The 21,885-nt window shown below is 50.5% G+C and overlaps 1 protein-coding gene and 1 pseudogene across 1 annotated transcript in view; one reads left to right on the forward strand and one right to left on the reverse strand.

Moving 5' to 3' along the window:
* Positions 1 to 5,658: 5,658 nt before the first annotated feature.
* Positions 5,659 to 21,885, forward strand: part of SPTLC1 (serine palmitoyltransferase long chain base subunit 1) — a 108,271-nt gene continuing 92,044 nt past the window's right edge. The window contains exon 1 of the mRNA XM_064361573.1: positions 5,659 to 5,738. The gene's annotated coding sequence lies outside the window, so the exon portion shown is untranslated. The remainder of the gene's footprint in view (positions 5,739 to 21,885) is intronic.
* Positions 8,800 to 14,711, reverse strand: LOC105730767 (spermatogenesis-associated protein 31A3-like; annotated as a pseudogene).

The following is a 21,885-nucleotide window of genomic DNA, read 5'->3' on the forward strand; positions in this document are numbered from 1 at the left end:
AATTACTTGAACCGGTGAGGTCAGGTTTCAGTGAGCCGAGATTGCGTCACTGCACTCCAACCTGGGCAACACAGTGAGACTCTGTCACACACACACGACATTAAATACACAAATCAAAGTGAATAATTTCTCAACATTTGTGAACGTGTAACTATAGTGATACACTTTTATATCCCGGTATTGAAATTAGCCCTCTGGTTGGCCTGTGAACATCCCATGCCTGCCAAGTGTGTCATCTGAGACAAGCACTTTAATTTGTTTGAGCAGGCACATATCAATCTTATCTGGAAGAAAAGATGCCAGTAAAAGCCCAAAGAGTATTGCTACCTAATAATTGTGCTGCAGTTTGGAGTGTTCAAGGTGCTTTCCAATGACATAGTCTGAAATTTGATCTGACAACGCTTTGGGAGGTGGTTTATTAGGAAGAGGCTGCCCTGTCGCACTCGAGGAACCGGGTCAGTGACCTGCTCCCGGACACGAGGCTGGCGGGGAGTGGAGAGAGGCCGGCTGGACTCAGCCTCCAAGTCCCGCACTCGATTCTGCAGGAATAAAAACTGTTCTTCATGCTACCTTTCTCCATTCTCCTGTAAACAAGCAACAAAATGTTGAAAAGGCATCTTAACTGAAACGGGTCAAATGAATTCACCTGCAATCACGAGAATTTTTGGCTCTTAACCTTGCGAGTGGAGCTGGGTGAGTTCCATTTGTGGTGGGGGGCTGGAAACAGGTTTCTGGGCTTCCAGAGCCACATCCCGTCCCCACGCAGCCTAGGCCGGGCCAGGTGTTTGTAGGTGAGGCTCCGGGGTCCAGCTAACCTGAGCTACCTGGGCAGGGCTTTGTACGGGGAGGCAGCAAGCGGGGTGAGCGGGCGACGACGCCGGCCTCTACGCAATGCGGTGGTCAAGACGTCTCTTCCAGGGAGTCACAGGAAGCAAATCCATCCTTTTAAAAGACTCGCGTCCCGCGGCCCTGAACCGGCGCGCTGGAGCAGAGCTGCGGCGTTCCCCGAGGTTCAGGGCTCACAAGGCTCGCATCGCGGCCCAGCCCTGTGATCCAGCTTCCTCAGTATTCGCGCTGTACCACTCAGCACGACTTGCGGTTTACGTCCCAGGACAAAGGGGGCTCGTCCTTTCTTTTTTTTTTTTTTTTTGAGACAGAGTTTCGCTCTTGTTGCCCAGGCTGGAGTGCAATGGCGTGATCTTGGCTCACCGCAACCTCCGCCTCCTGGGTTCAGGCAATTCTCCTGCCTCAGCCTCCCGAGTAGCTGGAATTACAGGCACACGCCACCATGCCCAGCTAATTTTTTGTATTTTTAGTAGAGACAGGGTTTCACCATGTTGACCAGCATGGTCTCCATCTCTTTACCTCGTGATCCACCCGCCTCGGCCTCCCAAAGTGCTGGGATTACAGGCGTGAGCCACCGCGCCTGGCCAGAAACATTCTTTACACACCCCCTTGTCTGACTCCTCAGTGACAGGTGGCGAGACCGAGGCCTGGGCAGATGGGTGGCTTGCCAGATTCCCACAGCATGTGAGCCTTGGGTCCGAATTACAAACAAGTCTCCTGCCACTTTTTGCAGTTGGTTGATTCTTAGGGGTAAATCCTGGTGGACTCCGTGATAGAAGCGAAGCTAAGATAGGTTCTGAAGGAAAGTGTGAGTGGAGAGATGGGAGGTGTGGGTGTAATTTGCAGTCCTTACAGAGAGGGGCCCCGACTTCTGCTCAGAAGCCAGCTGGGAAGGGAAAGGGGCTGCATGGTCCACCTGCCCTTGGCCTGTGTACCTCCTGCACCCTAAGGCTCCAGAAGCCCCTGGCAAGGGCTGGCGTCTAAGCTGGCTGTTCTGTGTTTGTTCTCTGGTGTGAGTAATGAGGACACCTCTCCCTGTAGGCTGCCCCTGGGCCAGCAGCTAGACTGGGCTGGACACTGCTGTAAATCACCCAGGGAGCCGGGCTAGAGGACGTGGTTTATGCATCTTAGGCACCCAGCCTGTAACTCTGAGAACAGGCAGCAACATGTCATTTTAACAAGGTTGGAAATTTCCTTGTCACCCAGGAGGTGGACAGCCATGTCTAGCACCACCTCACTCACCCGCAGACCCCTCCAGGAACTCCCTGGCCTGGGGAATGGGTGCAGAAGGTGAAGGCTGGCAGGTCCCATCAACTAGATTGGGGAGAGGCACCCACCTCCCCAGTGAAACTGGCCTCTGGGCTTCGGTACCCACCTACCTCCCACTCTGCCTTGTACTCTCTTGACCCTCTCTCCCTTCTGGCAGCAGATCCCACTGTCCCCAGGTGTGCTGTGCCAATTTCTCCCCCAGGGGTATTCACACTGCCCCTGCCACCTGGAACACATTCTTCTCTCCTCTTTATCTGGATTCTTCTTTCAAGGCCTAGGTGAAGACTTCTCTCTCCAGGAAGCCTCCTGTGGTTGTCCTAGCATGACCCTTAGACCCCTGAGAGCAGGTCAGCCCCTTTTGCTTGCTAACTTAGGTGATCAGGCTGGGAGCTGCCTGGAGCACCTGAAACAGGCTGCATCCAATCTCAGCCGGAAAGAGTTGCATGGATTGGCGATGCCTGCCAGGATCAGGGAGAGGGAGACTGGGGTGGCTTACGTTTGCTTTCCCTGCCGAGGCATCTGGGCCATGTGGCCATTGTTCATACCCTTTGTGCATGCAAAATTTCTCTCATCTCTTTACCCCCTGTCTGTCCAAGGGAGACATAGCCCCCTGAAGGCAGGCACCCTGCCTCATGCTTCCTCTGTGCCCCTCATCACGCTGAGCACACACAGGCTCTGTAAACCCAAGTCAGATGGAGGGACAGAGCATGAGATGTTGTCACTTTCCATGGGGAAACTGAGTCACAGAGTTTCAGAGCCATTTAGAGGGAAAGAACCTGGGGCTCAAAAGGGGAAAGCATTTTCTCACAGCCCCAGAGGGAGTGCTGGGAAGGCTCTACCGGAGACTGGAGGTCGAAGTGCGGCTTCCCTGCCTGAGGGGTGCCTGGCGGTCCAGGTGGAGCAGGGGTGTCGATGCTGCCTCCCCATTCCCCCGGCTCCTGCAGAGGCCTCCTCCTTTCTTCATCCGAGGCTCTGAGAGCATTCATTAGTACACTTTACTCCCATGTGTGGTGTCCACGCCTTTCATTATTCCCATGTTACAGATGGGAACATGGAGGGAGCTCAGGGCTCATGGCTGGACCCCAGGTCGCATCCGGCAGGTTGCCAGTGGCTGTAGTGACTCTGGCCCCAAACATGGGCTGACCATGACCCTGGCTCAATTTGGGCCCCAGGCTTATCAAGGAGGTGCGTCTCCCCTTAGGGGATCCCAATGCAGAGTATCTGAGCTAGAAAGTCACTTACAGTTTCTAGATTCTGAGCCACTGGTGATCCAGATAGAGAAAATGAGTCTCAGAGAAGGCCAGGGGCTGGTCCCAGACCACACAGCTTCCCTTAATGGACGGGCTTCCTGACAACCAGGTCTCCCCTGATCTTCCTGGAGTGCAGAACAGAAGGAGAGCTGTGGCCATGTATCTGGCTCCCTGCTCAGCTCCATCCTGCCCAGGCCCGAGAGCACTGGAACAGAGACCTGGCAGGATGCTCCAGTAGCCTGCCCTGAGCCAACATGGCACTGAATCTCTGCAGTCTTGTCTAGCTTCAAGTTCTCACTATAGTGTAAATGACTGATAGCAGAGCCTTTCCTGCAGCCATGGTGGCAGGAGGGGGAAAGGAGCCCCTGAAAGAGGAAATGGGACGCTTCTAGGTACTGCAGGGATGGGTTGTGATGTAGCCCAGAGAGGGAGTCTGGGGACCTGGACTCTCAACTTCTTCTAGGCCCCTCCCAGATAGGCCCTCCTCCCCTTCCTCCTCAGTCTCTCCATCTCCCCTCTTGCCCTCTTGCAGCAGCTGTTAATTCAGCTTCCCCTCTGCATGGTGCATTGTAAAAAGCTGGCCCTCCGCCAGATTTGCATTGGTGGTTTATTGATTTAATTAAGCAGGAGCCATAAACAGTGCCCCCCTCTTCAGCCTGAGGAGCATCCACAGGGCAGCTGGCTGGCACTGAAGACCTGTGGAGGCCGCTGACTGTGGGGGCAGCCTGATTTAGGGACCTGTGATTCCCATGACTTTCGTTCCTCCATCCCTCTTGGATTCTGGCAGAAGTGCCATCACAGGTGGCAGTGACGGCTTCATCATAGCCCAGCGCCTCTGCTGGGGAGAGGGCCTCAGGCGACAGTGGGCAGAGGGTCTTCGAAGCCCTGGCCCTCAGTCTGCCTCGCCCCCCGCCCGGCCTCACCAGCCCAGGGCCCACCCTAGCTGTTCCCACTCCTGCTGGTGCCCCGCCCTGCGCTCTAGGAAAGCTGCTGTTTTGTCCTCAATAACAGAGCCGCAATTCCAGAGGCCCGTGGCGTACTTTCCCGTGCCTACTCTTGCCTGGCATCTCCAGATGCCATCATAGGGCAGGCATTTGCTGCATCTGCAAAAGAGGAAGGAGTGACTGTCAGTGACCGCTGTGTGCCCCACCCTCTCCCAGACCAGGGAGTTCTGGCCTGGGAGACAGACCAGGGCTAACTGTCCCATCCTCGCCCTGACTCTGCAGCCCTGCCTCCCAGCCGCTGTCTCTGGGCTGCTGTGGCCGGTTGTGGATGAGGGGATGGAGTCAACACTATCCAAGCCCCCTTCTAGCCTGGTAGTCACCTTTCCTCTTTCATGGGGAGATGTTTTTATGCCAGGGAAGGCTGGGCACTGGGACGGACAGGATTCTCACAGTTACAGTGTCAGCAGATCTTCACATCAGCTCTGCAAAACGGTAACCTCATCCCCGACTTGCCCCTTAGAGATGAGCAGCTCAGACGATGAATGACCTGCCTTCGGTCACTCAGCCCTTAAATGTGGAGCTTTTGGTTTGAGCTGAACAAGTGCTGGGAGAGGTGAGGATGATGTTGATGGGTCTCCCCTGGTATCTCCCCTGACCCTACTTCTGCATCAGCACCTCCCGTCAGTTGTAAAGCCCCCTTCCCCAGAACCTCAAGAAGAGGTCTTCCCTGGAAGAATGGAGCCTGGGTGACGGAGAGGCTGCAGGAACGGAGTTTGGGTGTGTAAAGCGGGTTGCCTCTCCGGGAGCCAAATGGACACACCCATCCCTCTCCGCGCCTGAGAACACATCATCATTCCGAATGCATGACTCAGCATCTGGCTTCTCCATTTGGGCTCCCCACACCCACCTCTGCATTCTGCTTCCAGCTCTACACTCAGCACTGAACTATGCACGCAACCCCGCCAAAATTTAAAAATCCCGCCAAAGACTTGCCCAACGGCAGCTTGCCACGGACGTCCTTAGCCAGCCCACCCACCAATAGCCCCACCTAGCTACCAATAGCGGCTCGCCCCTTGGGCACCCTGTCTCTCCATAAACAATGGGAGTATCTTTGCTTTGTTTCCCCGATAACCAATCAGCTACCTCTACTCCCTATAAAACCCCATGCTCTAAGAAGCCCAGCATGACTTCTCCGGCCCCTCCTGTCGGACCGGCGGAACCTCGCCCAGGAGCTGACTAAATTGGGTTTTCATTTTCTTATACTGGCCTCAGTTTCCTCATTTCGACTCAGCAATATACCTTACAGGGTGATGGAGAGGCTGCAGGAGCAGAGCCTGGGTGACAGAGGCTGCAGGAACGGAGCCTGGGTGACAGAGAGGCTGCAGGCATTCTTTGGCCCCTTTCATTATTGAGGAAGAACCGGGCCCAGGTTGGTGTGGTGCGGTTGGTCATGCTTCCCCTCTGGAGCTAGGAGGCTGGGTGAAAGGGTTGGAGCATCTTTGCAGGGGTGGGGCTGGGTGCAGGAGACATGCCTTGTGGCTCAGAGCCTGATGGCTGGCCGGGTCCTTGGAGAGATGAGTGTTCTCAGATGAGAACACAGGCCCAAAGCCACACAGTCTGGGTAGGGATCTCCCTGAGGAGAGCCTGGCCCTCCCTCTGCTGATCCTCCTCCCTTTTGCAGCCCTAGGCACCTGGACCAAGGTGGGCAAAATCAGCTTGCTGGGCCTCTGGGGAGCATGGGGGCAGCGGGCTGTATGGGAAGGGAGGAGGAGGGCAGATGGGAGCTGACGGCGGCAGGGCCACGCCCCGCAGGTCTATGTTTGTGGTGTTTGTCTGGGAGCTCACAGCTGCTGGTGAACATCTGCTCTGTCTCCCATCTCGCACCGCTGCCTCCCACCTCACCGCCCACTCCCGGACTCTTTCTGGGGCGCTCCCTGTCACTCCTCCTCTCCCCAGCCCTGAGCTATCTGGTTTCTGCTTTTCCCCATTTCTTTGCCTCTCCATTTCTTTCTCTCTTCCTTCTTTCACACTCTGGGTCTCTCAGAATTGGTCCTCCCTGCCCTTCCACTGGGATGCAAACCCCTACAGCCCTCTGGGCCCAGGGGAAGGTGTGGGAGTGAATGTGACCCACTGGGTTTGGGTCTGCAAGGCTGGGGCCTTTGCCCTTCTCTAGGTGGCCTCTCTGAGCTTCTGCTGCCCCATCTGTAAAATAGGGACTGAGGGGTGGGGATAGTGAGGGCTGAGGACAGTGCCTGACATCTTGCGGAGCTCCCTCTGTCCCACATCCGGGCGCAGAGTTACTGCCACAGTCAGCCAACCTGCCCATTCTCAGAAGACCTGGAGGAGCACCAGGACTCCTGGCAGCCCTGAGAGGTTACAGATTCCCAAGTCCATTCTCCAACGCCATCTTGGTCAGTGGGCGCCACCCATCCTGCATCCCTGCCACGTTGTTCCTCACAAGCAGTCATCCACCCCTAGTGTTACATGGTTATTGATAAGGTGGGTTAACAGACTGAGGTCCTGGCATCACTACTCAGCTCTCGGAGCCTCAGTTTGCTCATCTACAAAACAGGAAGAATAAGGCCTGGCCGGGTACAGTGGCTCATGTCTGTAATCCCAGCACTTTGGGAGGCCGAAGTGGGCAGATTGCCTGAGGTCAGGAGTTTGAAACCAGCTTGGCTAACATAGTAAAACCCTGTCTCTACTGAAAATAAAAAAATTAGCTGGGTGTGATGGCATGTGCCTGTATTCCCAGCTGCTTGGAAGGCTGAGGCAGAGAATTGCTTGAACCCAGGAGGCACAGGTTGCAGTGAGCTGAGGTCACACCACTGCACTCCAGCCTGGGCAACTCCATTTAAATAAATAAATAAATAAGGCCTGCTTCATAGATTTGATGAGCACTCCCCATGATGTCTGTGGCAGCGCAGGGTTTGCCATGGACTTCAAAAGTACTCAGCAAATGGGAGTGACTGTTCTTGTTGAACTCCTCTGGGGTGGGGAGCTCACCCCGTGTGAAGCTTCACTGAGTACTGGGATGGGACCCCAGGGTGCTCGTTCTAGATGGCACCTGGGTGCGTTGAAATGCTTCAGTGCCCCAAGGGGTTCCTGCCTGGTCTGCTCCAGTTGAGCCCCTCTTTCTCCTCCCAGCACCTCCCCACGCTGCTGCCCCCGTCCTCTGGCCTCCCACAGCATGGCTGGCCCTGCCCACACCTGGCATCTGTTTCCCACTGGTTTACTCACTCTCCGCCTTCACGTTGCAAAAGCTTCCCAAGTGGTTACACTCTCCCCTCACCCTCTCCACTCCAGTCTCCACCTCCACCGGGAGGGTTTAAAAAGAAAACATTTTATTGGGGGTATTTCTTAGTATAAAGTGCTTACATTCAAAGTGTGTATATACACTTGATGGATTCTCACATGTGTATACACCCATGTAAAAGCCTCATAGATCAAGGCATAGAACAATTGCAACAGCCCAGGAAGTTCCATTGAGCCTTTTCCAGTCAGGAACCTGCCCGGAGGTAACCTCTATTCAGGCTTGGATGCCCAGGGTTAGTTTCATCTAACCTTGAGCTTCATATGCGTGGGGCCATTCAGCACACACTCATGTCTGTCTGTCTTCTTTCCTTCCGCATTTCCACCGTGAGGTCCATCCATAGGGTTGCGTGTATCTGTAATTTCTTCTTTTTTATTGCTGCATAGTATTTCGTTGAATGAATGTACCATTATTTGTTTATTTATTCTATAATAGATGGACATTAGAGTTGTTTTCAGTTTTGGGTTCTTACAAATAAAGCTTTGAGGATGATTTTAAACATGTCATTTGGTAGTCACTTGCTTTCATTTCTCTCGGGCAAATACCATAGGAATTTCTGGATCATGTGCAGGCATATGCTTAGCTTCAGTAAACATTGCCAAATCATTTCCCAAGTGGTTGAAGCAATTAACACTCCCACCAGCAACATAAGAGTTCTGGTAGCTCCCAGCTCTTGCCAAAATTCAGAATTATCATTTATTTTTAATTTTAGCTTTTTTGGTGGGAGTATAATGGTATTTCATTGTAGTTTTAATTTGCATTTCCCTAATGATTGATAATGTTGACAACTTTTCACATATTAAGTGGACAGCTGGGTATTATCTTTTGTAGATGGTCTATTCAAGTCTTTTGCCAAAATTAAAAATTGGATTGTCTATTTTGTTCTCGATTTGAGTTTTTTCTCTCATTCTTTTTACATATTCTGGATTTGAGTCATTTTGAGATATATGCATTGTGATGTGCTTTTCTATCTTTATTTTTTTAACTATTAAAAAAAGTGTTGATTGGGCTCTTCCAATGCTCTTGGTTGCTGTGAGGAGCAGCCTGCCATGTCATTCAGGAAGAGTGTGTTGCTGGAGTCCACCCTAAGGGGGACTAACTGGGGAGACAGTCCTCTTGGGGAGCAAGAATTGGGGATGTCGCTGGCCCCATTGCTCATTGTTGCACTGGACACATTTCAAGGGATTTGATCTCTGATACTCTCTCTGTTGGGGTAACTCTGGCTCTTGAGAGTGGCTTGTTGACTGCTGGCTGCATAGCCCAGCATTCTGCTATGTTCCGGGTGGAAGAGTTGCCCATGGTTGCAGGGCAACCCACCGACTGCGGCTTGGAACTTCTGTTTGTGCTGATTTACCTTTGAGGCATGATGCTCACGGCAAAGTGTTATTTTTTCCTCCAGCATCTGTTCAACTTTTGTCATGCGCCCCTCAGCTTCAGCACAGCTGCTGTATGCATGTGATCTGTTTTTCACTATTTTCTGGCTCTTGGCAGTGACTGGTGCTGGCTTGCTTTTTTTCATTGAAAAGACCGACTGAAAAAATTGTTTGATTTTTTCTCTGCAGTTGGTTATTGAAGGAGGCTGTTTCTTTGGTGGCAACAGCTGGAGGCCTTCATTCTGATGAGTTTCTTCTGTTTTCCTGACTGGGGTGCATTGGGGAGTCCTCAGTTCTTCAAGCCTTTCTTCACGTTTTTTTAAGTTGGGCTTCGTTGTGTTCTCACTCTTGTGAGTAGGGGTAAACATCCGGCTCTGGTTCTTGCATGAGCCTTGACATTTCGGGTTCTTGGGCTCCTCGTACCCCAGGTTCCTCCTTCTGGCTGCCATAAGGTCACGTAGCTCCTGGGGAGCCTGCATGTTCACAGTAGTCATGCTCTGGAGACGGCCCCATAGACCTACTGGTGGTGACTCTCTTAGGAGCACGGCTTTCTCAACTTTTGAGCTAGGCTTAGATTCATAGGTGGCTGAGGAGGGACCAGCAAGCTGTGTAAGGGCTAAGGGTGAACCTTTTTCCAGTTTAAGGAGCTTAATGGGCTGAGGAACTTGATGGGTAGGCTCCACTTGTGTTTGGCCCAAAACCTCACAATATGATGTCCCAGCACCTGTTGAGTGCACGGATCGAAGAAGGAAAGCTCCTGGGATGTGTTCACACTGGCTCTCCCACTTTTCAGGGGTGCTAGATTGTTGGTCTTCATGTGGGTGTTGGACATGGGAAAAGCCCAGTTGACAGCAAGCCAGGATCGATGCACATAAATGGGGATCAAGCCCTCATTGATCTGGCCCAACTTCATGCCCACGTGGGATTTCAGGATATTTTCTGTACGATTTCTCTCTGTGCGTCTTAATAAATCACTTTCCAAGTCTCTCTTCAAGGGCATCTTCAAGTCTCTTTCTGACTCCTCAGAGGCTGGCCCCAGAACCTTCCCTGGGAAGCTTTCCATGCACCTGGCTAGATTTTGTGGGGTCTGCCCCAGAATTTGCCCCAGAGGTGTGCATGGATTCATCTCTAGCTGGAACGTCACCTTCTGTATGTCCTTGCTGCTTTCGCCCGTGGACATGGAGGACTGCAAGGGTCTGAGTTTGCCCCTGGCCTGACTTGTCCCTGGCAATTTCTCCTGAGGCTGCATCAGATCCGGAGACTCTTGGGTCATTCCCAGGTTGCTCCGGTGTTGAATGAGCCTCTTTTCAATGTGTTTCTCCAGTTGCCTCCGGAATTCAGGACTGACTGGAAAGTTCTCAGGAATGAGAACTGTGGGCAGTGACTGGTAGTGGCTTGCTTTTTTTCATTGAAAAGACACACTGAGAAAATTCTTTGATTGTTTTTCTGCAGTTGGTTATTGAAGGAGGCTGTTTCTTTGACGGCAACAGCTGGAGGCCTTCATCCTGACGAGTTTCTTCTGTTTTCCTGACTGGGGTGAGTTGGGGAGTCTTCAGTTCTTCAAGCCTTTCTTTATGTTTTTTTAAGTTGGGCTCCATTGGGTTCTCACTCTTGTGAGTAGGGGTAAACATCCGGCTCTGGTTTTTGCATCAGCCTGTCAAGCTGTCCTGGGGAAGGTTAGGAGTGGAGGCATTAAAGATGTCCTGAGGTTTTTGGGCCCTAGAGGGTAAAGCCAACCCACCTTCTAGTTCTTTAGAAGACCATTCAGGGCGCTGCATTTCAGGTAAGGTGAGAGCTTGCGCCTAATTCTGCAACGCAGGGCAAGCTACTCCAGAATTATTAATCAGGGATGCAAAAGCAGGAGATTGGACTGCGAAACAGGATTGAAGACGGGCCTGAGCCTCCGCCTGAGCCATAGGTGAGAGCTGGAATTGGGGTGTGGGTGAAACAAAGGGTCGGGACTCAGGCCTCAGATGGGACAAGCACTGGGCCTGGAAAAGCAGTGGAGACATTGTAGTATCTGTTTGAACTGGGCGGACATTGGGAATGCCATTGAACAAGAAAGGAGGAGACTGTAAAGTATAAGATCTCTCAGACACCCGGGGCTTAGCCACCAGGGATTCGTTGTCCAGAGAGGGGAGACCACAGAAAAGCTGGCTATGATTCTTCTGAGAATGTTCCTTCAGGATTCTAGGATCTGAGAGCTTCTGAGGACTGGACGACTGTTTCAAGTCTTCCATGTTCCAGACGGCTTTTAGGGTTGTGGTGTCCTGCTCAGCATCCAATGATTTCACCAGATTCCCCAAAGAATTCACGTGCTTTTCTGTGTTCATTTGTTTTGGAAATGATCCATCTTTTTCTTTTTCCTCCCAAAATGTTGATCCTGGCTCTTTCTGTGACTTGTATCCCCATGACATTCTGGCCATCAGAGCTGAGCAAAAAGGGACTACCAGCTTCCATCTGACTGTTCGTGGGGTCTCCTGAGGACGAGGTTTCTGGTGGGTGGCAGGAAAGATGATCTTGCTGGACTGTTGAGTTGGAGTTGTACCAGGATGCAGACACAGAGACATGACTGCTTGAGCTGCCAAGGCCTGAGCTGGCTGGGCCAGAAGTTGCCAAATCCTCATGCAGAGATGAGCTTTGATGGATGGTGCCCAGTGGAAGCGCCACTGAGTCACAGTGAGATGGAGTCGCCAGAGTGCAGTCCCGCAGGGGAGGAGCAATGAAGCCTTTCAGAGGAAGCAGAGAGCAGGCCAGAGGATCAGGGGTGTGTGGTGGGTTAGGGAAAAGTGCAAATTGCTCGGGTGAGGGGTGTTCCAGGGGAAGGGAAGGTACTGGTGGTTGGGAGGCACTCAGAGGAGAGACTGAGGTGGCCACTGGGCCTGGTGATGGGGTGGAGACCAGAGGCCAAGGGTGCTGGGTTTGAGGATCCGGGGAAGCTAACAGGGAAAGCAGGGGAACGGTATCTTCCATCGGCTCCTGAGGGGACTGGGAGGCTCCAGCAGGTGCTCTTTTGCACTCCTCACCTGGGGGGTCTGGGCCAGAGAGCCGACCAAAGTCACCTTTGTTAGGATGTGGCCCCAGGATGCTGCAGGAGACAGGAGGCACAAGCTGCAGCCAGGAGCAGGTAGGGCCATAGGACAGAGTGGGCGCGTGGGCCCCGGCCCCTCCACCGCCCCACACCCAGACTCCCCAATTCTCCTATGCTCCTCCACTGTGCTGCATCCACACTCCCCAATTCTCCTATGCCCCTCCACTGCCCCACACCCAGACCCCCCCAATTCTCCTCCTATGCCCCTCCACTGCCCCACACCCTGACTGCCCAATTCTCGTCCTATGCCCCTCTACTGCCCGACACCCAGACTCCCCAATTCTCCTATGCCCTTCCACTGCCCCACATCCTGACTCCCCAATTCTCCTCCTGTGCCCCTCCACTGCCCCACACCCTGACTCCCCAATTCTCCACCTATGCCCTTCCACCACCCCACATCCTGACCCCCCAATTCTCCACCTATGCCCCTCCACTGCGCTGCACCCAGACTCCCCAATTCTTCTCCTACCCCTTGCTCCAGGATTTTACTCCCATCCTCTGTCCCCCTGGTCTCCCCATCCCAGGTCAGCTCCAGGCTGCCGTAAGGCCCAGGGGTTGAATCCCAGCCCCAGTAGGAAGGATGCAGGAAAGGGGAAGTGCCTCACCGCTGCAGTTGTGCATACAAGTCCCGGGTACCCCTCAGGCCTGTCAGGTGGTCTCTAGAAGCTGGAAATCAGGAGAGCCAGTTAGGGCAGTGAGGTAGGGGCCTGGCATCTCACAGGAGACTGAGTGGATGTTTCTTTAGGGAAGACCATGGGGAGTCAGACCCTGGAAACCACATGTCTGTGTCCAAGGCCACATGGCCTGGACAGTGACAACGAGGCATGGAGGGCAAGGCTTTGTTGTCCACAAAGGGCTTCCACACACAGACCCCCCCACCCCCATAGTCCTCACAGCTGCCCTGTGGGGAGAAAGGACTGGGGTGGTCTCAAAGAGGAATGAGCCTTAGCAGAGTTGAACAGCTGTCCATAGGCCCCTCAGCCTCCTCCTGATTCAGACAGGCATTGGCCTCCTCCCCCTACACTGTGCCCTGCTGGGGAACACCCACTCCTCGGCCCACCATGGTTTCATGCCAGCACAGAATCTGAGAGGGACCCGGGGTTCTGATTTCCTTCCTAGGAGCCCCCACCTCAGGCTTCTTCAATTGACTTCCTCAGACAGAGTCGCTTCTCTCCGGGGACAGAGGAGATCAAATGAACTCTAGTGTGCCCGGCAGAGCCTTACCTTTCAGACTGTTGTTTTTCTTCCTGACTTTGGGCCTCCTCCTCCGCTGACGTTGACACTGGGAGATAAGATGACAGAAGTTCATCCGGGGAGAGGAGAAGATCCTGGGAGACAAGAAAGGGTGAGGGGCTGAGACCGGCTCTCGCTCTCTGCCCCCAGCCCAGCCGCAGCGCGCAGCGCTCACAAACCGCACAGCTCTCTCGTCTTGCTCAGGGAGTGGTGTGCTTCCTCCCACTCATGTTTAAGTGTATGATAAACTGCTTTTCTTAGCAAAACACAAAGAGGGGGCCAGGCGCGGTCGCTCATACCTGTAATTTGAGCGTTTGGGGAAGCCAAGAAGGGTGGATCACCTGAGATCAGAAGTTTGAGACCAGCCTCGCCAGCATAGTGAAACCTGTCTCTACTAAAAATACCAAAAATTAGCCTGGTGTGGTGGCACGTGCCTGTAACCTCAGCTACTCCGGAGGCTGAGGCAGGAGAATTGCTTAAACCTGGGAGGCAGAGGCTGCAGTGAGCCCAGATCGCCAGTGCACTCCAGCCAGGGCGACAAGAGTGAGACTCCGTCTCAAAAAACAAACAAACAATAAAACCCACCACAGAGAGGGATTTACTGTATGAGGAAATATATATATATATTATATATGTTTCATACATAAACTATAATATACATATGTATAATATATAATATATAATATAATGTAAGTAACGGTAGAGGTGCTCCTCTACTCGACGAACACCCAGGCTCAGGCCCGCGGGCACGCCTGAGCTATCAGGTAGGATTCTGCTTCCCAGGAGATCAGAGGAGACTCCAGGCCCAGGTGGGAGGCCCTTGGAGGCTCAGCACAGCCCCCAGATCACCCCACACAGACTAGGCTGGGCCCCCAGCCACCTGCCCCAGGAAGGGGCTTATGAGCGCCCTCCCACAGAGACCTCCCCCATCTCCTGACTGGTCCTTGCCACTGAGTCCAGGGGTTTGGTTTTGCCCTGACGCCTCCTGTGCTCCCCCACAGATGGACTGAGAGCTTGGGATGGAAATCCCAGTCCCTACCAACCCCTGGCTGCTCTGCCTCTCCCTGGAAGGACCATGTTCTGGTCTCTCCTGACACTTCCCATTGCGGAAGTCTCTCCATTGGATTTGGAAAAGCAGAGCTAATAATAGAAAGAAAGGAGAGAATTGTGCTGTGTGGGTCTGGCCCGAGGGCTCCTTACCATTCTCTTCTTCCCAGGCGATGGTGAGGGTGGATCACAAAGGAAGTAAGAGCGGTAGGGGTGTAGTAATAGGAAAAAGAACACCACGCCAAATACCAGGGTGAGGAAGATATCCAACTCCCATGGTATGGGGCTGGGGGTGTTTCTCCATGATTCACGAAGAAGTTTTAGAGGATACGGAATACTCTCCATTTGAATAGGTATGCTGCTTTCAGGCAACTGAGCTCTGGGCAGTCCCTTGGAGACTAGGGACTGGGGCCCAGGCCTGCATCACAGAGCTGGGGCCTTCACCTCACAAAGGGCCCCTGATGGGGGGGAGCAGTGAGGGGGGAGGCTGAAGCACAGCCCCTCCCCACCCCACAAGCCTGGGATCCCTCCACCCTCCCACCTTCCAGATTCCTCCTTCCCACTAAGTTTTGTCAGTGACAGAACTCAGCCAATTTTCTGTTCTTTCTCCCTGGAGCACAGATATTATCTGGTTCCTTTTATCTGTTGGAGACGGTTGTATGAGGTTATCTATTTTATAATCCTTGAAAATCTGAAGTTGACTCTGAAACTTTGACTATGTACCAGGGATTTTTATTCTCAGAATCTCATTTGTCCTCAACTCCAGCTTTCCCACACAATGTTTTTGTCTTATATCGATCCAGGGGCAAAATGTAAATTTGTTTTACTCTTATTTAGTTTTGTAAATTTTGAATAGTAAGGTTTTATTTTTAATTATTTCCATTTCACTTTCAATCAAAGGAACCTACCCACATACAATTAAGATAATTTTTTAAATTTTTTAAAATTCTATTTATGTATTTATTTTCTTTATAGTTCTGGGGTACATGTGCAGGACAGGCCGTTTTCTTACACAGGTAAATGTGTACCATGGTAGTTTGCTGCATCTATCATCCCATCACCTAGGTATTAAACTCAGCATGCATTAGCCGTTTTTCCTGATGCTCTCCCTACCACCGGCCCTCCCCCAACAGGTGCCAGGATGTGTTGTTCTCCTCCCTGTGTCCACACGGTCTCGTTGTTCAGCTCCCACTTAGAAGTGAGAACATGTAGTATTTGCTTTTCTGTCCCTGTGTTGTTTGCTGAGGATAGTGGCTTCCAGCTTCATCTACGTGTCTGAAAAAGACGTGATCTGATTCATTTTCATGGCTGCATGGTATTCCATGGTGTATATATACCACATTTTCTTTATCCAGTCTACCATTGATGAGCATTTGGGTTGATTCCATGCCTTTGCTGTTGTGAACAGCACTGCAATGAACATACACATGCATGTATTTCTGAAACAGAATGATTTATATTCCTTTGGATATACAATATTATATAAATACCATTATATACAATATATTAATATTAAATATATAATATATATAATGTAATATATAATATATATTATAGCTGATTAATATATTCTAGCAAATGCATATATAATATATAACATATATATTATAATTATATTATGTATTAGCTGTAATATATGTTATATATTAATATATATAATATAATAATTATTGAAAAATAACATATGAAACTGCTAGAAAGATGAAGGCTAAGGTCCTCTGAGAATCCTTGAAAATAGCCACCAGCAAGTTATTCATTGGAAATTTCAAAGGGAGGAAACCAAGCCATGTCAACGACGGGCTTCATGCTCTAGGAACAAAGTGGAAGGAATGTGGGACATTATTGCTTATAAGGCAGACAACTGGTGGGTTACTTGCTCTATCTGGTAATTAAACATTCACATATTCTATATGTTTAAACAAATAAATGACTTTTTCAACAAATTATGAACAGGTCAGGAGTACAGACTGAAGTTTGAAGGCAAATGTTCACTCCTGTCTGCTCCACATCTGGTTTGCCAGGACAACACAACAATGGTCAGTCCACCATAAGCCAAGGAAGTCATGATTTTTTTTGCTAGTAATCAAGAAAGTCGTTTTTGATGTGCTTATTATGTTTCTGAGAATATGCAAGAGGAGAAAGAGAAAAACACAAGCCTTCCAGATGGGCCACTGCCGGTTAAGCTTGCATTTTAGGCAGAGATTATGGCCACTTTTACAGCCTCTTTAGAGGCATCACACATTTTGGGGCTCAACAACCAAGAAACAACAGAGGTAAAAGCAATGATGATGGGAGGTGGTTTGGCTGAGAAACCGCAAGAGCCCAGAAGCTCTTTCACCTTACGTCAAACCATAGAAAACAGCTCACCAGAAGTAGTTTGTTGGCATGGCTCCAGGTCATCTTTATGGCCCTATATCCCTAATCCATCCCTCTCTGCTCTGTGCTAAGACTTCAGTTGACTGGCCTTCCCCAAGTCTCAAGGGCTTGTCATATTCTCCATTACTTTTCTGTGTTTTTTGACAATTCTATCTAAAATCTTCAGTAATATATGTTAAGGTATGGCTCCTATAAGAGTGTTTCAATAATTCAGGGGCACTCTAACCTTCCAAAACACTTTTAAGGAGAATAGTAGCAGTGTGCTTGGAACTGCTTTCTAAGCACTACCTAACCTATATACTTCAATCCTCTCAATACCCACATTTTTAATTGTTCTTTACAGGCGAGGAAATGGAAGCACTACAGGTTTAAGTGTCTCACCCAAAGTGATATGGTTATAAAGAAACTGAACTATGATTTGAACCCAAAACTATTTAATTCCAAAATAAGTGGCCTTAATTACTCTTTACTCGTTGACTTGATTATTGTCTGTGTCTGCCTGTCAACCATCACGCTCACCACTCACCTGACAAGTAGTACGTCCTAAATAAGTGTTTATAGAATGAACAAACACTATCTTCCCTTGAGGCCCAGAGACTGGAGGCATCATGGTGGAACAGGAGCAGATCAGTGCTTTATTTTACAGTTCACTGAAATTTCAAGACCAGTGTCCTTGTGGCTCCTAAAGAGTGCAGACAACTTTGGAGTCCCTGGTAGAAAAGCAGGAATTCCCTGCTTACATGGCAGAAACATTTCATGTTGAGACTTTCGTAGTCTTCTTCCTTCTTCCCTTTTTTATTTTGCGGTTTCTCTTTCATTCTTTCCCTCTTTCCTTTCTTCTTTTCCCTCCTTCCTTCCTTTCTGCCTGCCTGCCTGCAACCTAGATCGACCAGTTTAAGTTGTTACAAAACTAGAAAATCTGAACTCAGGACTGGATCTCTGAATCAGTGCAGAACACAAATGAGAGAGGTCAGCGGAGTACTGGAGGATGCAGATGGAGGCTGGAGGGCTTGCAGTCACCCACATGTGCTTATCTCTAAGTGATGAGAATGTAGGGGCAGTAGGACCTGGCTTATCACTACCCTATGTTTGGTACAGGAGAGAGGACCGTCCTCCCACAGGTCAGAGCTTTTGGTAAGGTGACAGTGCAAGATGCCTTCCTACTCCTGACTTCTTGCTGTAAATAGGGTTCCTGAGTGGTGCTGGTTTGTTTCAAATTGGGAAGCCAGTTCAATCAAATGTTTCACTAGATTCAAGTTTGCTGAAAATACTGGCAAATCCCCTAACTAATGAGTCACTATAAGTAACTCAAGGGCATCAGTCCTGCTCCCCGAATGAAAGAGTACTGGTGCTGCGGAAATGGGACCACATAAATAGGGAACAAAAGTGATACGATGGGCCATGATGGTGTGATGAGTATCCCAGTGATTGCTTTGGGTAAATTTTGCTGGTCATATTGGTTTCAGTTCCTCTACGTAGACAAGGAAGTGCTCCTCATGACTGACAAAAGCTCTTGCACCAAGGCTGCCTAGTCATTAGAATGGTCTCTAGAAGACAGTTTCATCAGCAGTCACTGTTAGCAAGGAGCCTGTTTCTGTGGTGCTTGTGTTGTTGCTAATAGTTTTTGTTAGAGCAACTGCAGTGTGGGAGACCTGATCCAGGGAAAGCAGAAACCAAAGCCTGTGCTCCCAAGGAGGTTATGAGAAATGAAGAAAACAATACCAGTCCTCTGCAGGAGGACGCTGGAAATGTTTGGAAGGACCACCCGTGGCTAGAGCCCCAGCACTTGGGTCACGACTCACCCTGAGCAGGTCAAGTGCAGGCCCCACTTCTTCAGGCCTTGGTTGTGAATCACACCCTGGATTCTTCTCTTCCAGGTACATCCCAGTTGCCATGATGCTCTTCGAGTCAATGAGCTGTTTGGTCTGCTCTTCTGCTCAAGCAAAGCAAGAACCAAGGTGGCAGAACATGGATATATCCTGCAGGTGCTCCCGACATCTCTCCTGGCTCAGGTGCCAGAGGCTTGGAGTTTTCTAGCTCTTGACCTCACACCCTCGAATGTTTGTTTTCCAATTCCTTCATGAATAACAGGGTGAACATGGCACCCCTCCTGCTGACGAATGGGGTTCCTGAGAGCTGGGAGGCCACAGTCCAGATCCTGAGGCTCTTCACCAAGCAGGTGCTGTAGAGCAAAGCCACTCACTTGCAACTCTCTCTCTCTTTCTCTTTCAAATTTGGGGAAGAGGAGGCCATCTAAGCAGTTTCTCTCACACTCCCCAGTAAGGAAATCATAAAGGATCAAGTGAGCTCTAAACGCCCAGTAGAAATATTCAGTTGTTCTAATGAACTTCTTGCGATCCTGAAATCTGCAAAGTTAGAACCAAGACAGATGTAGGTACTCCAGTTACGTAACACCACAAAATATCGCTTTTATTTCATAAAATAATAAGTTTAAAAACTGCTGTGGTTTTTGTGTCTGCGCCCTCCAAAACTCTCGTTGGAACTTATCTCCAATGTGACAGCATTAAAATGTGGGGCCTTTAAGAGGTGATTGGCTCACAGGAGCTTTTCCCTAATGATAAATAGATTAATCCATTCATGGAATAATGGGTTAATAGACCAACAGGTTATCTTGAGAATGAGACTGATGCCTTTTGTGTGTGTGTGCTTTTCTTAGAGACGGACTCTCACTCTGTCACCCAGGCTGGAGTTCAGGGGAGCGATTTCAGCTCGGCTCACTGCAACCTCCACCTCCCAGGTTCAAGAAATTCTCCCACCTCAGCCTCCCAAGTAGCTGGGCTTACAGGCGTGCACCACCATGCCCCGCTAAATTGTGTATTTTTCGTAGAGACAGGGTTTCACTCTATTGGCCAGGCTGGTCTCAAACTCCTGACCTCAAGTGATCTGCCTGCCTCAGCCTCCGAAAGTGCTAGGATTACAGGTGTGAGCCACCATGCCCAGCCGGGACTGATGGCTTTAAAAGAAGAGGAAGAGAGACCCAAGATAGGACACTCAGTCCCCTGTAATGTCCTGTGCCAACTTGGGCCTCTGCAAAGAATCCCCACCAGCAAGAAGGCCCCCTCACAAGATACACTTCTGGACCTCAGACTTTCCAGCCTCTAAAACTGTAAGAAATAAATGTTGTTTCTCATAAATTACACAGTGCCAGGTATTCTGTTATTAGCATCAGAAAAGAGACTATGACAGATATCACAGTTAGATTGTATTCTACGTGCTCTGACTGGTTCTCCAGGGAAGTAATGCATAAAAAGAGGAATAATCTCCAAATACAGTAAACAAATTTCTGCAGATAGGAAATATAATGGTGGATGCCTGTGCTAGGAGAGGGGGAATGGGGAACTATTATTCAATGGATACAGAGTTTCGGTTCAGAAAGATAAGTTCTGGGATAAACAAGTAGTAATGGTAATACAAGGTGAATGTACTTCATGGCACTGAATTATACACTCAAAATTGGTTAAAATGGTACTTGCTATGTTAGGCATATTTTAACCACTTAAAAAATTATACGTGATTGTGCTTTAAAAGAGTTATCAGTTTAATCGTCAGTAGAAATCAATTGACAAATACACAGTGACTTCATTTTTAACACAGTCAAAATATGCATAAGAAAAGGTCATGAAGGAAAGGGCAGACATAATTAATTTTTCCCCGAAAGGTATTTTCTACAATGAATGTTTTTAATGTAATAAAAAATTAAATGACAAAAGTTTAGAATGTTTGTGAGTTTTATTCCTTAAATCCTTAATTATATAAATTAATATCTATATGGATTAAGATACATATTTTTCCTCTATCTACATTTCTCCATTCTCTATATCTTAAATCCTGACATTAAATGTCATTACATTTCTTAAATTTCAAGAGAAAGACCGTTACCAAGGAAGATATAATCCATAACCTAGAGAGTGGGCAGCTTCTAATTGTCTCGACTGCTTTTCTTTTTTCTGTTAACCAAATGTTTCTGTTAACCAAATGTTTCTGTAAATAACTCATTTCTGTTGGTTTCGGGAAAGGCGTGGGAGAAGGAAGAATTCCTGAATGGAGAGGACGCGTGACAAGACGCTCCGCGGTCTCCTCCCTCCTAGGTCTGGTCTTGACGACAGCATCTCGTGTTTGGGGGGTGCCTTTCCCTATCAGATCCTTCTAAAGCCCAGCTGCACCACCCGTTAAGTGGGCGATAAGACTTCTGCCCGCGTTCTTCGCGTTCTTTCACCCGGCCCTACCTTTGCTGTGGACTAAACAGGACCCACTGGACTAGAGCACACTGGCTCTTTGGACTCCAGGACTAAGAAAAAGCAGGGTTAGCCTGAAAGTTCACACAGGGCTAGCTATAAACGTTTTTTCAGGAGCCACCCGCCCAGGGCAGTAAGTCGGGTACTTAGTTGACCCGAGAGCTCCAGGGAGACGCCGGACCCTATTCTGCGCGGCCCCCGGGCACTAGCTCCGCTTCCCCCAAGTCCAGAGAGGCAGGCGCGCCCCGCTCCGGGATAGTCAGTACCAAGCCACGAACCGCGCCGGGGGTCAGAGGACCCGGAGGCCCCGCCCAGCTGCCGGCGCAGCCAATCGCAGCGCAGCCAGGCGGTGGGGCGGTGCCGGCCGAGCCCAGATCCGATGTTTCAGAGGCAGAGTCAGGCGAAACTGGGTCAGAACCGCGACCTCCCGCAACCTGAAGAGCGGCCTTCGCCGAGTGCGCCTGCGCAGCTACGACCGCAGCAGGAAAGCGCCGCCGGGCAGGCCCAGCTGTGGCTGGACCAGGACTGGAAGAGAGGACGCGGTCGAGGAGGTGTGCACCAGCCCCGGGAACGAGAGTGTGTACCCTGAGCTCTGCCGGCCTTGAGCTGGGGAAGCAGGGGAGGGCGATTGAGGATCCCCCGGAGGCGCGGAGACCACGCGGGCGGGGTCCCAGGTTGAGCGGGCCGGCCAGCCTCCGGGCGGGGTGGACGCCGGTATCGCAGCCAGGCCGCGCCGCGCCGACTCAGGGCCTGACCCGGCCAGACAGGGAAGCTCGGCCCCCGCACGCCAGACCGCGGGATTCCTGCTGGCGTCACCGCAGACATCCTCTGACCGCTACAGCCTGTGTGTGGATCAGGCGGCACGTCCCCGGTCCTGCCACGCCTGC

This window comes from Aotus nancymaae, unplaced genomic scaffold, assembly GCF_030222135.1.
Source record: "Aotus nancymaae isolate 86718 unplaced genomic scaffold, 86718_ANA_hifiasm-v0.15.2.pri h1tg000041l, whole genome shotgun sequence".
Taxonomy (NCBI): domain Eukaryota; kingdom Metazoa; phylum Chordata; class Mammalia; order Primates; family Aotidae; genus Aotus; species Aotus nancymaae.